Below are 16,289 nucleotides of genomic sequence, written 5' to 3' on the forward strand. Positions count from 1 at the left end.
TTGAAAAGCATGCATTTGGTTTTACTAGCGTTTAAGAGCAGTTGGAGGCCACGGAAGGAGTGTTGTATGGCATTGAAGCTCGTTTGGAGGTTAGATAGCACAGTGTCCAAGGAAGGGCCGGAAGTATATAGAATGGTGTCGTCTGCGTAGAGGTGGATCAGGGAATCGCCCGCAGCAAGAGCAACATCATTGATGTATACAGAGAAAAGAGTCGGCCCGAGAATTGAACCCTGTGGTACCCCCATAGAGACTGCCAGAGGACCGGACAACATGCCCTCCGATTTGACACACTGAACTCTGTCTGCAAAGTAGTTGGTGAACCAGGCAAGGCAGTCATTAGAAAAACCGAGGCTACTGAGTCTGCCGATAAGAATATGGTGATTGACAGAGTCGAAAGCCTTGGCCAGGTCGATGAAGACGGCTGCACAGTAATGTCTTTTATCGATGGCGGTTATGATATCGTTTAGTACCTTGAGCGTGGCTGAGGTGCACCCATGACCGGCTCGGAAACCGGATTGCACAGCGGAGAAGGTACGGTGGGATTCGAGATGGTCAGTGATCTGTTTGTTGACTTGGCTTTCGAAGACCTTAGATAGGCAGGGCAGGATGGATATAGGTCTGTAACAGTTTGGGTCCAGGGTGTCTCCCCCTTTGAAGAGGGGGATGACCGCGGCAGCTTTCCAATCCTTGGGGATCTCAGATGATACGAAGGAGAGGTTGAACAGGCTGGTGATAGGGGGTGCGACAATGGCGGCGGACAGTTTCAGAAATAGGGGGTCCAGATTGTCAAGCCCAGCTGATTTGTATGGGTCCAGGTTTTCCAGCTCTTTCAGAACATCTGCTATCTGGATTTGGGTAAAGGAGAAGCTGGGGAGGCTTGGGCGAGTAGCAGCGGGGGGGGCGGGGCTGTTGGCCAAGGTTGGAGTCGCCAGGAGGAAGGCATGGCCAGCCATTGAGAAATGCTTGTTGAAGTCTTCGATTATCACGGATTTATCGGTGGTGACCGTGTTACCTAGCCTCAGTGCAGTGGGCAGCTGGGAGGAGGTGCTCTTGTTCTCCATGGACTTTACAGTATCCCAGAACTTTTTGGAGTTAGAGCTACAGGATGCAAATTTCTGCTTGAAAAAGCTGGCCTTTGCTTTCCTGACTGACTGCGTGTATTGGTTCCTGACTTCCCTGAACAGTTGCATATCGCGGGGGCTCTTCGATGCTATTGCAGTTCGCCACAGGCTGTTTTTGTGCTGGTCGAGGGCAGTCAGGTCTGGAGTGAACCAAGGGCTATATCTGTTCTTGGTTCTGCATTTTTTGAACGGAGCGTGCTTGTCTAATATGGTGAGGAAGTAACATTTAAAGAATGACCAGGCATCCTCAACTGACGGGATGAGGTCAATATCCTTCCAGGGTACCCGGGCCAGGTCGATTAGAAAGGCCTGCTCGCAGAAGTGTTTTAGGGAGCGTTTGACAGTGATGAGGGGTGGTCGTTTGACCGCGGACCCGTGGCGGATACAGGCAATGAGGCAGTGATCGCTGAGATCTTGATTGAAGACAGCAGAGGTGTATTTGGAGGGCAGGTTGGTCAGGATAATGTCTATTAGGGTGCCCATGTTTACGGATTTAGGGTTGTACCTGGTGGGTTCCTTGATGATTTGTGTGAGATTGAGGGCATCAAGCTTGGATTGTAGGACTGCCGGGGTGTTAAGCATATCCCAGTTTAGGTCACCTAACAGAACAAACTCTGAAGCTAGATGGGGAGCGATCAATTCACAGATGGTGTCCAGGGCACAGCTGGGAGCTGAGGGGGGTCGGTAGCAGGCGGCAACAGTGAGAGACTTATTTCTGGAGAGATTAATTTTTAAAATTAGAAGTTCGAACTGTTTGGGCATAGACCTGGAAAGTATGACAGAACTTTGCAGGCTATCTCTGCAGTAGATTGCAACTCCTCCCCCTTTGGCAGTTCTATCTTGACGGAAAGTGTTATAGTTGGGTATGGAAATCTCAGAATTTTTGGTGGCCTTCCTAAGCCAGGATTCGGACACGGCAAGGACATCAGGGTTGGCAGAGTGTGCTAAAGCGGTGAGTAAGGCAAACTTAGGGAGGAGGCTTCTGATGTTGACATGCATGAGGCCAAGGCTTTTTCGATCACAGAAGTCAACAAATGAGGGTGACTGGGGACATGCAGGGCCTGGGTTTACCTCCACATCACCCGAGGAACAGAGGAGTAGTAGGATGAGGATGCGGCTAAAGGCTATCAAAACTGGTCGCCTAGAGCGTTGGGGACAAAGAATAAAAGGAGCAGATTTATGGGCGTGGTAGAATAGATTCTGGGCATAATGTGCAGACAGGGGTATGGTGGGGCGTGGGTACAGCGGAGGCAAGCCCAGGCACTGGGTGATGATAAGAGAGGTTGTATCTCTGGACATGCTGGTCTCAATGGGTGAGGTCACCGCATGTGTGGGGGGTGGGACCAAGGAGGTATCAGAGGTACGGAGAGTGGAACTACAGGGTCCATTGCAAACCAAAACAATGATAGCTAGCCTGAACAACAGTATGCAAGGCATATTGATATTTGAGAGAGACATACAATAAGGCATGAAGTGATTGCAGGTCTTGATTGGGAGAGCTAGCTAAAACAACAGGTAAGATAACAGCAGCAATAACAGGGTGCTAGTCTAACACAGCAACAACAGGTAAAAATGGCGACGACTAGGCAGAGAGGGTCGGATTAACTACACACAGATCCTGAGTTAAAGCACAGAGCCGACAGATAAAACACAAATAAACAGAATGGAGTACCGTGAATTAATGGACAGTCAAGCATGCATCAGCTATGTAGCCAAGTGATCATAGTGTCCAGGGGGCAGCCGTAGATGGAGCAGGTAGGCCTCCACTAAGCTAGCACGTGGCCTTTAAAGTTAGTAGCCCGGGGGGTGGTCTGCTCAGACGGAGGGGGTCTGCTCAGACGTGGTCGTGTCGACAGAGAATCCAAGCCAGATGGCGATGGCGAAAGAGAGGTTGTGAATTGTAGAATTGTGTTTGCTAACTGGTGCTAGCTTCGTGGCAGTGGCGCTAGCTGCGCTAGCCGCAAGCTAGCTGTGAGGATCAGAAGCAGTGGCTCAGGGATTACGGCAGGAATCCGGCGTTGTTGTCGAGAGACAGTCCGATGCTGGTAAATTGGTGAGTAATATCCAGGCTAATAACAGGGCTGGTGTCTGTGCAGAAGGTAAAAGCTACTAGCAGCGGCAAAAAAATGGCTAAATTAGCTTGTAGCTGGTATTGTAGCCCAAGAATTCGCTGGTAGACCTCTTCAGCTAGCCGGGAGATGGGCCTAGCTCGAGGCTAGCTCAAGGCTAACTGGTGCTTGCTTCGGGACAGAGGTGTTAGCCAGTAGTAGCCACTCGGTTGCAGCTAGCTAGCTGTGATGATACGGTGTAATTGTCCAGAGCTTGCGTCAGGAATCCGGTGATGTGGTAGAGAAAAAGCAGTCCTATATGCTCTGGGTTGATATCGCGCTTGCAGACTGGCAGGTATTGGCCCGGTATTGAAGCTGGCTGTGTCCGAGTTGAGGGTGAAGACCGCAGCAGTGGCTAACTGACTACTAGCTAGTAGCTAGTTATCTGGCTAGCTTCTGATTGGGGTTACGGTTCTAAAGTATAAAAAAATAGCAGGTCCGTACCACATTGGGTGAGGCGGAATGTAGGAATGTATATTCAGTTCCTAGATGGAAAGTGAAATTAAAATATATACGAAATGTATACGAAAAATACGAAGACTATTTACACGGGACAGGACAAACAAAGACACGTCCGACTGCTACGCCATCTTGGATTCAATGCTTACTTGTTAGAAATGTCCAGATCAACTAACATTTTTTTAACTAGGTTTTTAGCCAATAGCTTTTGTAGTAGTATTCAAGTCACTTAAATATCTCATGAATACACATTAGACATGGCCAAATGTATAGAATTTGAAGAAAATGTGTTTTAAAACTGCTAAATGTTTTCTGCACCCCATGAACAAAATGGATAGAATTGCAGGAAATAAGCTTTAAACCTGCAACATTTTCTCTCCTCCAACAAGAGGGGTGTGAACAGTTTGTGTCATGAACAGTGCTTGTGCCCATAGAAATAGATGCGGGATGTTCCCCAATGCTGGAAGGGGAGGCCTGAGTGGAAAAGTTTGGGAACCCCTGATTTACATAACAATGGCTAACTGTGAACATGGGTTTACATCTTCAACGGTTAACACCTTCTCACAAAGCAATTGTCTTGATTGTGTAGAAGTTGTTGATTATGCTCTTCATAAGTACTCACTGTCAGACCTAGCTATGAAAACACAATTTCCCTAGTATAACATCAGGATGTATACACTAGTGTAACACTGGTGTTACAGTCCAACAGCAGCATAAGTATCACGCAATAACTAGCGACTACTTATATCAATAGCCTGGCTATATAGAGAGGAAAGGGACTCACATTTTTCTGGATTTGCAGTGATAATTGAAATAGAACTGCAAAAGGCATTTGATCTGATGTATCATGGAAAATTCATGACTGGAACACACATAGAAGCTACAAGTTGCAGTAAAAAATAAATGCAGGTCCATCCTCAAAAGTACACTGAAAATGATATGCATATCTGTAAAACTCACATATGGCCCTTAAACTAAAGGGATTATCTCTATTCACACTAGAAGATTTAATTTTCCGAAAATAAACGAGTCCACGAAGTCCACCTTTGTTTGCCACATTGAGGTTCATCATCTGCAGGTAATTGACTTCTCTCCATGTGTTGGTTCTAACAGTGGAGTGGAGTACTACTCAGCCGCAGCAGGCCTTGTGAATGTTGTAAGGTAAGACCTCGCCATTGGGCATCCGGTGATGGCTCAGCTCCCTTTGTGGTGGGACTGCGACAGGTTTGGGTGATGTGCAACGGCCCCTCCCATCCACTTTCACCTGTGATATGGTCTGGTGAGGGGTCGGTGGGGTAGGGGTGGAAGGGGGCATAGTTGGGAGGGGATGTTTGAAGAGCAGGCAGTGAGCTGTCCCCACAGGGCATGGGTTCCTGTAGCTCGATATCTCAGCGGGCTTTGCAGGCCTCCAGAGAGGGGTTAAATGAAGCTGGGGCTGTCTGATGGACAAAGGCTGCAGGTCAGCGTCAAGCCCTTTGATCCAACCCTGGCCTCTTCAGACCACAGAACAGACCTTTTTGTTTCACCTTGCCTTTCTTTCTTCCCCAGGCTAGCCCCTTTTCCCCCTCTCAATCTGCCGCTGACAATAGAGTCACTTACAAAGCATTGAGCGCTGTATGGTCTGCCAGTCACCAGAGAGAAGAGGTTTCAAAGAGAAGGGAGAGGGGGCTCAGTGTCTCCCAGGTCCCCAGTGAGGAGATAGATATGGACTCTTACAGTCCACAGGACCGAGCTGCAGACTCGCAGCTGCACCAAACGCTTTAGAGGACACAACAAAGACAGGGCATTATGGGGACCAAGGGCCACTGGTTTTTGGGGACCTGTGAAGGAAAAATGAGAGGAATCAATCGACGTATGCTCAAGTCACCCCCTATTGTGAGAAGATTTAATATTTTCCCCCCTTTTCACTCTTTCATTTTTATTTATGTTGGAAGTGTACCTTAATGCAAAGTTGAGGTCAAGAAAATACACCAAAGTATTTAGGGTTGTTATTTGACGAGGTAAGAAAAAAGGCATGAAGAAATACAGCTTTCAAAGCGTTTTTTCTTTAACGCTCTAAAGGGGGGAAAGAATTTATCTTGGCTCCAAATGCAGCTCTTCTGCAGGTGTAGTTAGACAGAGAACAAACATGGTTTGAGTTTGCTTCCCGCCCGCCTGTCCTGTCCCCCTAGCCAAGACATTCAGGTGGAGCTGGGCTCACTCCAGGCTCCCAGGCCTGCTCGTATAAATCCCGAGAAGCACCTGACACTCCAGCCTCCTCCGGTCCCACTGTGCCTAAAGACCCTGAACGTGTGAGACGATCACAGCCTCATTGTCATGGCAGATTTGTGTGCTGGCCGGGGCCCACAGAAGGAAAAGGCCATTTCATTTGAATGGTTGGCTTTCATAAAAGTGATAAAACTCAGTGGCTTAAAGCTAACTATTAGGTTCCTTGGTTGCCCTCTCTTGAACTCCACAAGACCAAGACACGTCAGTGGACACACCAGTTAGCATGGGTGAAAATTGAGACAGAAAGAGCACATTTTTTTGTGTGCTAGTCGAAAGTCGACTTCTGCAGCATCTGCATCAGCAGACCAAAACTATGGTGAACCTGTCTCATGTGAATCAGCATTCCTGAGAATGTGAGTTACGACGATTGGTGGTTAGAACCCAAACGAGTACCTGATTTCTGAGCCACCAACTATGAGCCTGTCATGGGCCGGAACACTATCAACAGTGATGGTTAAGGATCTCGCTCATATAGCTTGGTTCATAGATAACCACTGTTGTTGATAACAATGCATGTACAGTAGGTGTATGTGCTTGCACGCATACGTTCATATGTGTGTGTGAGTGAGTGTCTCTGTGTGTGTGTGTGTGTGTGTGTGTGTGTGTGTGTGTGTGTGTGTGTGTGTGTGTGTGTGTGTGTGTGTGTGTGTGTGTGTGTGTGTGTGTGTGTGTGTGTGTGTGTGTGTGTGTGTGTGTGTGTGTGTGTGTGTGCTGGGGGGTAGAGAGAGGCTGAGGGCCATAGGGGTTAGCTGGAATGCGAGGCTTGCACTGGAGGCCTCTGTGGCGTTAATGGATTAACAGCCCGGCCTGGCATGCTAATGGAGATTGTCTATGATGTAATGAGCTTTTAATTAGGTCCCCTCTAAGCTTGACCCTCTTGTAATGAGGGGGGCTGGAGGGGAGGGGGGCAGAGCAGGGCTGGGGGGGCTGGTGATAGCACCCTGACCTGCAGGTGTGAACTGGCCGAGGCTGTAAACAGGGCTGGACATTCCAGGCATTCTCAGCTCAGCATCCCCTCTCCCCCTTCTCCCTGCCAATAACCCTTCACTGGCGCTCACTATGGGTGGACACACAGAGAAACAATTGGAGCCACATTTCATGCTCCCGCCAAGGTGCTTTTGCAGTTTGGCGAAATTAAAGGGGGAACAAATAAAAACTGTTTCTTTGTTTGTCTGACAGTGTTTTTCATTCCTTCACCTCCTTTCAAAAGGGCAATCAATCTGCTGTTCCTGGACCTGGATTCAAATGCTGAAGAGATCAGCAGGAGGGGAAAAATCTTATTAAATGTGTAAGATTCTAATCAGCCTGTCTTATTATAGAACCTCTCTTCTCTTCCCCTCTGACTGCTCTCAGCTGGGGGAGAATAAGGCGTCATTCATTTTGCTATTACTCAGGCACTCAGCAGCCTTAAACACATTCTCTCTCTCTCTCTCTCTCTCTCTCTCTCTCTCTCTCTCTCTCTCTCTCTCGTTCTATCTCCGTTTCTCCCCCTCTTTGTCTTAATTTCTCTCTCTCTCTCTCTCTCTCTCTCTCCAGCTGAAAGCTGCCGCTTTGGCACAAAGTGGCGCACTGATACCACCCTTCAGCCCGCTTTTGACAGAACAAAACGCCTCTTTATTTCAGACGAGAGAACAACACTCACTGTGCCACTCAGCTTGCGGAGTCGTAGAGGAACAAATGCATCTGCAGTCATTAGAAGTGCCCTGTGAAAGGATTCCAGGACTAATGCCAACACTTTTATTGCACTATTTATGGGCACTGCATTTGCACAATTATTTTAACAGGGGTTTTACAACGTGGCACTAAATGTGGTGTTGGACAAACTGTAAATGAGGAATGCTCTTAAGCTTGTTTTTCTTTTTTTCTTATTCTTGTTCCGTTGTTCTCCAAACATTTCACAATGAAACATTAGGTTCTAATTAAGAACAGTTGAATGGATGTACTGTAGGATGGTTGGTGTTATTAAGCAATGGTCTTAGTCCTAATCAAAGAGAACGCAGAATGTCACAGTTGGCAATCTGAGGCAGCAGGTGTGGTGGGGTTTGGGGGACAAGGGTGCAGGGATGGGAGGGGGTGTATGGACTACCTGAACCAAATGCTCTGTAGTGAAGTTATAAGATGCTCTGCACTGGTTGACACCTCTAATTCACACTGTTGAGCAGATTATGTACCACTTACAGTGCATTCTGAAAGTATTCAGACCCCTTGACTTTTTCCACATTTTGTTACGTTACAATCTACACACAATACCCCCTAATGACAAAGGCTTTTAGAAATGTTTGCAAATGTATAAAACTAAAAAAAGTAAGAAACATCACATTTACATAAGTATTCAGACCCTTTACTCAGTACTTTGTTGAAGCACCTTTGGCAGCGATTATAGCCTTGAGTCTTCTTGTGTATGACGGTACAAGCTTGGCACACCTGCATTTGGGGAGTTTCTCCTATTCTTCTCTGCATATCCTCTCAAGCTCTGTCAGGTTGGATGGGGAGCGTCACTGCACAGCTATTTTCAGGTCTCCCAGAGATGTTCAATCAGGTTCAAGTCCAGGCTCTGGCTGGGCCACTCAAGGACATTCAGAGACGTGTCCTGAAGCCACTCCTGCGTTGTCTTGGCTGTGTGATTAGGGTCGTTGTCCCTTTGGAAGGTGAACCTTCGCCCCAGTCTGAGGTCCTGAGGGCTCTGGAGCAGATTTTCATCAAGGATCTCTCTGTACTTTGCTTCATTCATCTTTCCCTCGATCCTGACTAGTCTCCCTGTCCCTGCTGCTGAAAAACATCCCCACAGCATGATGCTGCCACCAACATGCTTCACCATAAGGATGGTGCAAGGTTTCCATCAGACATGAATCTTGGCATTCAGGCCAAAGAGTTCAATCTTGGTTTCATCAGACCAGAGAATCTTGTTTCTTAAGGTCTAAGAGTCCTTTAGGTGTCTTTTGGCAAACTCCAAGTGGGCTGTCATGTGCCTTTTATTGAGGAGTGGCTTCCGTCTGGCCACTCTTCCGTCTGGGGGTTAGACATTTTTTGGTACCTTTCCCAGATCTGTGCTTCGACACAATCCTGTCTTCTCTATGGACAATTCATTTGACCTCATGGCTTGGTTTTTGCTGTGACATGCTCTGTCAACAGTGGGACCTTATATAGACAGGTGTGTGCCTTTCCAAATCATGTCCAATCACTTGAATTTACCACAGGTGGACTCCAATCAAGTTGAAGAAACATCTTAAGGATGATCAATGGAAACAGGATGAACCAGAGCTCAATTTCGAGTCTCATAGTAAAGGGTCTGAATGCTTATGTAAATAAGGTATTTCTGTTTTTTATTTTTAATACATTTGCAAACGTAAAAAACAGTTTTTGCTTTGTCATTGTGGGGTATTGTGTGTGGACTGATTTTAGAACAAGGCTGTATAACGTAACAAAATGTGGAAAAAGGGAAGTGGTCTGAATACTTTTTGAATGCATGTATACTGTATATTCTTCTAGAAATTGAGTGCTATAGGGACATAGGGCTATAATCATAAAGTTTATGTTGTGTTGACAGTTCAGTTCTTGTGGTTGGGACTATGGTATCGGCATTATGATGAAAAAAAATTGTGGTGGCCGTTCATTGTTTGTGACTGATAAGATCATTTGTAGTTCAAATGTTCACTGTGCGGTACTGTACCTCCATTCTGTTACCCCATCTTTCAGGATGGATGTGACTGATAACTTAGCTGTGGGTTGAAAGACAGAGAGCTTTGAAAGGACTGGAGGGACAGTTAGTGACCCCAAGGTGGTAAGAAGACTCTCTCTCTCTTTATTCCTCTCCCTCGCTCTCTCTCCTCGTTCTCTCTCTCTCTCTCTCTCCCTCCTTCGTTCTCTCTCTTCTTTTTGTAGCCTAGACTCATTAAGATCCTATAAAAGGGCTTGTCTTAATGAGGAGCTCTTTATGAGGTTCTTGTTGGGCCTCTGGGGGATAACCAGACTGCAGTAGGAAGTCGTCTGTCTTGATGGCCTGCCCCTTTCCTCAGCGGTGGTCTGGCGAGCCGTAACCCCCCCCCCCCCCCCCCCTCCAACATACACCCTCACCTCCCTCCTTCTTTCTTCCCTTCCTCCTCTCTCCTCTCCTTCAGAATTTATCCTGTGTTTAGTTATTCCTTGACATGATAAAAGTCAGCTGGTGCCTGTTGTGTAGGCAGGCGACTTGTAGTAGGTCTTAATTGCCTTCTTCCTCCCCCTCGGCCCAGCCGGCTGCAGATCTTTTACGAGGCCTGGGCCCGGCTGCGCTGTGTGCTCCTCACCCCTGGGTCTTCCTCCTCTTCTCCCCAGGCAGGTCATTGTGCCCCTGAGCTTTACGCCTTCTTTTCCCCTTCTTCCCTCCTTCTGGTGGCTCGTCTGGGAGGGATCCATGAGGTGAAGGTGGACGCAGACATTGAGAGGTCCCCAAGCAGGCAGCTAATTTGGTTGTCTCACATGTAGTTGCTGTGGTGTGGTGGACCTGGCAGCCTAGTGATTTGTGTTTACTTTCTATGTGATTGGTACATTATTTTAGACAGATGCAAGCTTAAACATAAGCTCTGCCAATAAGTCTAAGTACGAGGGAATCGGTCAATGCTGTTGGCCATTCAAAATAAGCATCAGTTTCAGCTTTATTAGAATCAATGTAGCTTTGCTAGCAGCTATGCAGACAGAACTAGAATGTTTACTTATTTACTTAGGTGGCCAATGAGATTAATTGTATGTGTTGCTTCTAGCGATTAAAGCAGTGTTTATCAATGTCATGTCAGCCTCATTGAGAACGAGGGTGAAAACCTATCCCTTAAGATTGGTTTATTTCTTGTTTAGAATTGGAAATGCTGCTGTGGGCAATTGCTGTAATCAAATTACTTTTCTATTTTCCCTCTCTCTCGTTTTTTGTTCCTCTCCAAAATAATTTGAGCCAGATTCTAAACAACTCCTGCTTAGCGTCATGGAGCTGATGTCACTTCCTGCCTGAGGCTGACTGTAGCCACTCAACTTCCTCCATTATTCATTCCTCCACTGCTCCCTCTGCTCTGAGCGGGTAGAGGAGGGCTCTGTTCTGGCCCCAGGGCACCCTAAATGGCCTGTGGTTTGTGATTAGGAATAGATACTGAATGTAAATGTGGGTATGTTTGTTGGAGAAACTTTAATTGGCCAGCTGCTTTGTATAACAATGTCTAAAGTTATTCCTTTTATTTCTTGGCAAGAGATGCAAAGAGGGGCGGAAGAGAGAAGGGAGAGGCATAGCTTTTGGGAAATGGAATAATGGTTAGACCAAAACAAATTGTCTCTGGTTTCACTTGGATGCGATCCTATTACCAGCCTGAGAGTGTCAGACAACAACAGCAGTAGAAATAGAGTCCAGAAACAAGGAAGAAAAAATAACAACCGTAGTTGAACTAGTAGATGGTGGTATAAGAAGATGCAAATGTATACTTCTATAGTGTGTTTTTGTGTGTGTTCGCAGACGTGCGTGTGAGTCATTTGGTTGGGGTCATGAGGTTGAAGGTCAGGTCTAAGGGTGCTGGTCCTGGATGGGGGATGTAGCTATAAGCTCCGAGACACAGACCTGAGGCAAAAGCTAAATCTACTCTTAAGTCGTAATTATGTTTTCTTTTGGAGGGAGAAATCTAAACATGTCCGTTGCTCAGTAAGGTGACCCTAGGTGGGGTCACGGTCTGGTCACTACAGGAAAGTCTTGTGTTTTTGTTACTGAAGCTTGAAACAACACATTTTCACTGGCTAAACTGGAGAGAGAAAGAGAGAGAGAGAAAGAGAGAGACAGAGAGAGAGAGAACGTTCTCTCCATGTTTATCACGACCACCAAGAGTTAATGACCTCTGGGGATTTAAACCAGTCTGGCTCTTCTTCCCAACATTACTTCTTCTCTCATAAATTGAAAGAGGGAGGCAACATTTCCTTCCAAGTTTTTCCTGCTAGGCTACTTCTCTAATTACTTATAAACTAGGGAGAGTTTAACGCAAAGGTTAGACATTCGGTACTGAAAACGTTAGACCATTGTTAGATCATACTGTACAGTAGTAGTGACAGTTATTCAAAAGACAGTTGTTATCTAAGAGGTAACCAACTATACACATGAAAAGGAATACCAGAGTGCCTTGGTGAAGGCAAAACATGAATGAGACATATATTTAGCGACGGGTGAGGCAGAGCACAACAGAGCAGCAAGTTGCCTCAAATGTTAAGCATTTTCATTTTTGGGGGGATCTTTCCGCTAACACCTCCATGATTGTAATTACACGATACTTAAGTAACAAAATGTGCCACTTGAATTTTTTCTTCCCCCTTCTCGAGTCTTTGACTCAAATTACATAATCAGTTTGTGTTTCATTCTCCTCTGACACCTCTCCCTGCCTGTAATAGCAGTGTGGTGTTATTACGGCCCCCTCTTTGTTGTTGACAGGATAGCTGTGATTAACATGCCTTCTCCTGACCTCAGCTGTAGCCTCAACCTTCGTCTCATGTCCCCAGTACCTTTAATGGACCAACCTGTGGCCCCGGAGACAAGCCCTTGCCTAGCTCTTACCTAGCTCTGCTCACTACCACTGGAAAAAGGGAGGGGGAGCAGAGATGGGTGAGAAAGGAGGGTGGGGTATGGGGTGGCTAAGGTAGTTTAATTGTCAACTAATCACTTCCTATAACTTATTAGAGTTCCCACTGTTTTATGGAGAATTGTTTTGTGTTTTTTTATATTCATATGGAATTTGTGTAAACGGTGTGACGTCACCTTCTCCCACCCCCACCCAATCCACCTCGGGGCACCAAAGAGGAAGAAAATTAGAGGGGAACTATCACATAAAAGACAGAGGCTTGCCTGGTTTCAAACAGAGTCAGGTGACACAGGTATTTGTTTATGGATACAGTCCATTTTGGTTGCTCAGTTGCCTACTATGCCATAAAAATTCAATATCAATTACAGATAAGAAATCCTGGAAGTAATTTGATTTTCCAACCAGGAGCTGTAATCAATTTCTCTTCAGCGAGGGCCGTTGGAATGATAGGTCACCACAGAGCATGCTAGTTTGTCGACCGCATTAAAAGCTCCTCAGACTTCATACAGGAGAAATGCTCCATTGAGAGATGGTGGATTAAAGAACAGGCCTGAAGCAAGCTCCCCATCCCAGCCCTTAAACCATCCACTGTTTTCTGTGGTAACGTGTGGATGGGGACATGCGTGCATTTAAGGTGTGTGCCTAAGCGTGTGTGCCTATGTGTGTATGTGTGTATCTGTCTGAGTGTCTGGTTGTGTGTACCCAAGTGTGTGTGTGTGTGTGTGTGTGTGTGTGTGTGTGTGTGTGTGTGTGTGTGTGTGTGTGTGTGTGTGTGTGTGTGTGTGTGTGTGTGTGTGTGTGTGTGTGTGTGTGTGTGTGTGTGTGTGTGTGTGTGTGTGTGTGTGTGTGTGTGTGTGTGTGTGTGTGTGTGTCTGAGTGTCTGGGTTTATGTGCATCTATTTGTATTTGGCACATGTGCATGCATATGTATGTGTTCATGTTTACCAAAAATAGCCCCAGCTCAAAACAGAGCTAGCGAGCAGCAGCCTCACAACCATTCATCCTTCCTTTCCATCAACCCCTATCGTCAGGTATCCCCAAACACCAGCCCATCTTTACTTCAGAGCAGAAAACAAATATTAAACGTATGTTGGACTCACCCACCTCTTGCTAGCTACTGTGTATCTGCCTGCCTGCATGGTTTCCTTCCCTCACACTCCCTTCTGTTCCTTCACGTCCCAGATATAATTATAGCCGTCCGAGGGATGATTATATGTTTACCCTGGAAGCTGGCCGACTGCCTGTCCCCAGTCCCACTGGAGCTGCATGTGTCTCAAAGGGGTTCCTCTTGAAAAGCACCACAGAAAGAGGGACCAGTCAAAAATGAAACACATGAGTGAGTGCAGAGATGGACAGAGAGCAGCGAATCGTCCATGACTTTGATATAATATCTATTTTTATATATGGGCGGCTCTGAGCTACACTGAGCTGTCTGCTGCTTCACTTGAGGGAGCTGGTTAGCAGAGTCTCACCACAATACTGTTGGGAGTGGAGGACGAATAGGAGGATTGGGAAGGGATGGGGGCAGGCCTCTGTAAACTATAATACAAATGAATGCCTTCTGAAGACTAGAATACACGTATGTTTGTTCATTTAGCAGAAGGTTGAGATCAGATCAGAAGCCTGACTTACAAATCTGCTATAGTTAGCACATGGGAGAGAACACTGAACAATAGCATACATATATCGTACACTTCCAAGTCCCTAAAAGGTTCAATGTCTCCTGCAACCCTGTATCTATGCTATTTTTGATATACAGCTTTTTTCATAACCACAATCCACAATGAACTGTATGTTTTTCATAACCAACATAACTGAATGCTAAGATATAATTGAAGTTATATGTATAGATATATTAATATATTATCCATTTAAACGGATAATAATATTGTTTCGTTGAGCCTTTACATTGTTAATGACTCGGCATCAAGGCAGAATTTGCAGACCGCTCTTTCACGTTGCCTAGCAATATCTATTAATCTGTCTATAGCAGCTACAGTATGTATAAAGGAGCCTTTAGAGGGCGTTCAAAAGATCTTCATTCCATAACTAATTAACAACGCAAACTCTCCACAAGCAGAGGCGGGGAATAAAAGTCGAAGCCCTGGGGGGGGGGGGGGATGTTTTACGATGGTCATACCATGGATCATTTTGCTATTGATTAAAAATGTTAGGACCCCTGTGGGTATAAGAGAAAATACTAAACAATTTCATTCAACTTTGAATTTTGCCTTACTGCTATCAGCCTATAGAAACGCATTGAAAAACATATTCATACAGATAGGAAAAAAACTAGTTTGTTTGGAAGTGTCTGTCCTATATCTGAAAGATAAAAGATAGATCAAGAAAATATATATACATTTTCCCCCCATATTTAACCTCTTTTTTGGCACTAAACTACTTTCATATACACTGAGTGTACAAAACATTAAGAACATCTGCTCTTTCCATGACAAAGACTGACCTAGTGAATCGAGGTGAAAGCTATGATCCCTAATTGGTGTCACTTGTTCAATTCACTTCAAACAGTGTAGATGAAGGGGAGGAGACAGGTTAAAGAAGGATTTTTAAGCCTTGAGACAAATGAGACATGGATTGTGTATGTGTACCATTCAGAGGTTGAATGGGCAAGACAAAAGATTGAAGTGCCTTTGAACAGGGTATGGTAGTAGGTACCAGGCGCACGGGTTTGTGTCAAGAACTGCAACGCTGCTGTTTTTTTTACGCTCAACAGTTTCCTATGTGTATCAAGTATGGTCCACCACCCAAAGGACATCCAGCCAACTTGACACAACTGTGGGAAGCATTCTAGTCAATATCGGCCAGCATCCCTTTGGAACGCTTTCGACACCTTGTAGAGTCCATGCCCCAACGAATTGAAACTGTTATGAGGGCACCTCAACCAAAAATCTAAGTTAAAGAATATTACTACATCAAATCAAACTTTATTTAAAGGGTATTTAACGTTTGATTTGATTTGATTTTGTCCTATTATTTAACTTTTGGTTAAGATGGAGACGTGAATCCAACATATCAATTATTAATTTGTAGACAAACTGGAATTAAAGCCAGACTAAGTCAGTGGCACAGATGGAACAATCAAAGCAGAAGATACAGTAAATATCCTTCATATGTTGATATTTGGTTGCGTTGACAACTAACCACATTTCAACATAACTTTTGAAATACAATAAATAGCCTATTAACTTGTTGACAAGTTAACAAATTATATGCTGGATTCACGTCTCCAACTCATCCAAAAATAGATGGAACTAACAAGAAGTAGATACAGCTAATGTAAAATTCAACCTTAAAATGAGTAACACATTCATTGCCACATTTTGAGGTTACTGTGACTATACATTTCTTCTTATGTAATCATATGATGAAGTGTGCAAGTGATGTACTAGCAGGAAGCACTACCCTCTGTAGTGCTTTGCGGTCGGAGGCCAAGCAGTGGCCATACCAGGCAGTGATGCAACCCGTCAGGATGCTCTCGATGGTGCAGCTGTAGAACCTTTTGAGGATCTGAGGACCCATGCCAAATCTTTTCAGTCTCCTGAGGGGTAATAGGCTTTGTCGTGCCCTCTACACAACTGGCTTAGTGTGTTTGGACCATGATAGTTTGTTGGTGATGGGGACACCAAGGAACTTGAAGCTCTCAACCTGCTCCACTGCAGCCCTGTTGATGAGAATGGGGGCGTGCTCGGTCCTCCTTTTCCTGTAGTCCACAATCGTCTGATTTGTCTTGATCA

General features: G+C 45.4%; 1 long non-coding RNA gene across 2 annotated transcripts in view; it reads right to left on the minus strand.

The window, feature by feature from the left end:
- The window catches only part of LOC139553415 (uncharacterized), a 55,199-nt gene extending 41,295 nt beyond the window's left edge, over nucleotides 1-13,904 (minus strand). The window contains exon 1 of one of the 2 annotated variants that reach the window (XR_011670648.1): nucleotides 13,639-13,904. This is a non-coding gene — a long non-coding RNA (uncharacterized lncRNA). The remainder of the gene's footprint in view (nucleotides 1-13,638) is intronic. The other variant, XR_011670649.1, reaches the window with a different exon arrangement.
- Nucleotides 13,905-16,289: the final 2,385 nt, after the last annotated feature.

Source organism: Salvelinus alpinus, chromosome 25 (genome assembly GCF_045679555.1).
Source record: "Salvelinus alpinus chromosome 25, SLU_Salpinus.1, whole genome shotgun sequence".
Lineage (NCBI taxonomy): Eukaryota > Metazoa > Chordata > Actinopteri > Salmoniformes > Salmonidae > Salvelinus > Salvelinus alpinus.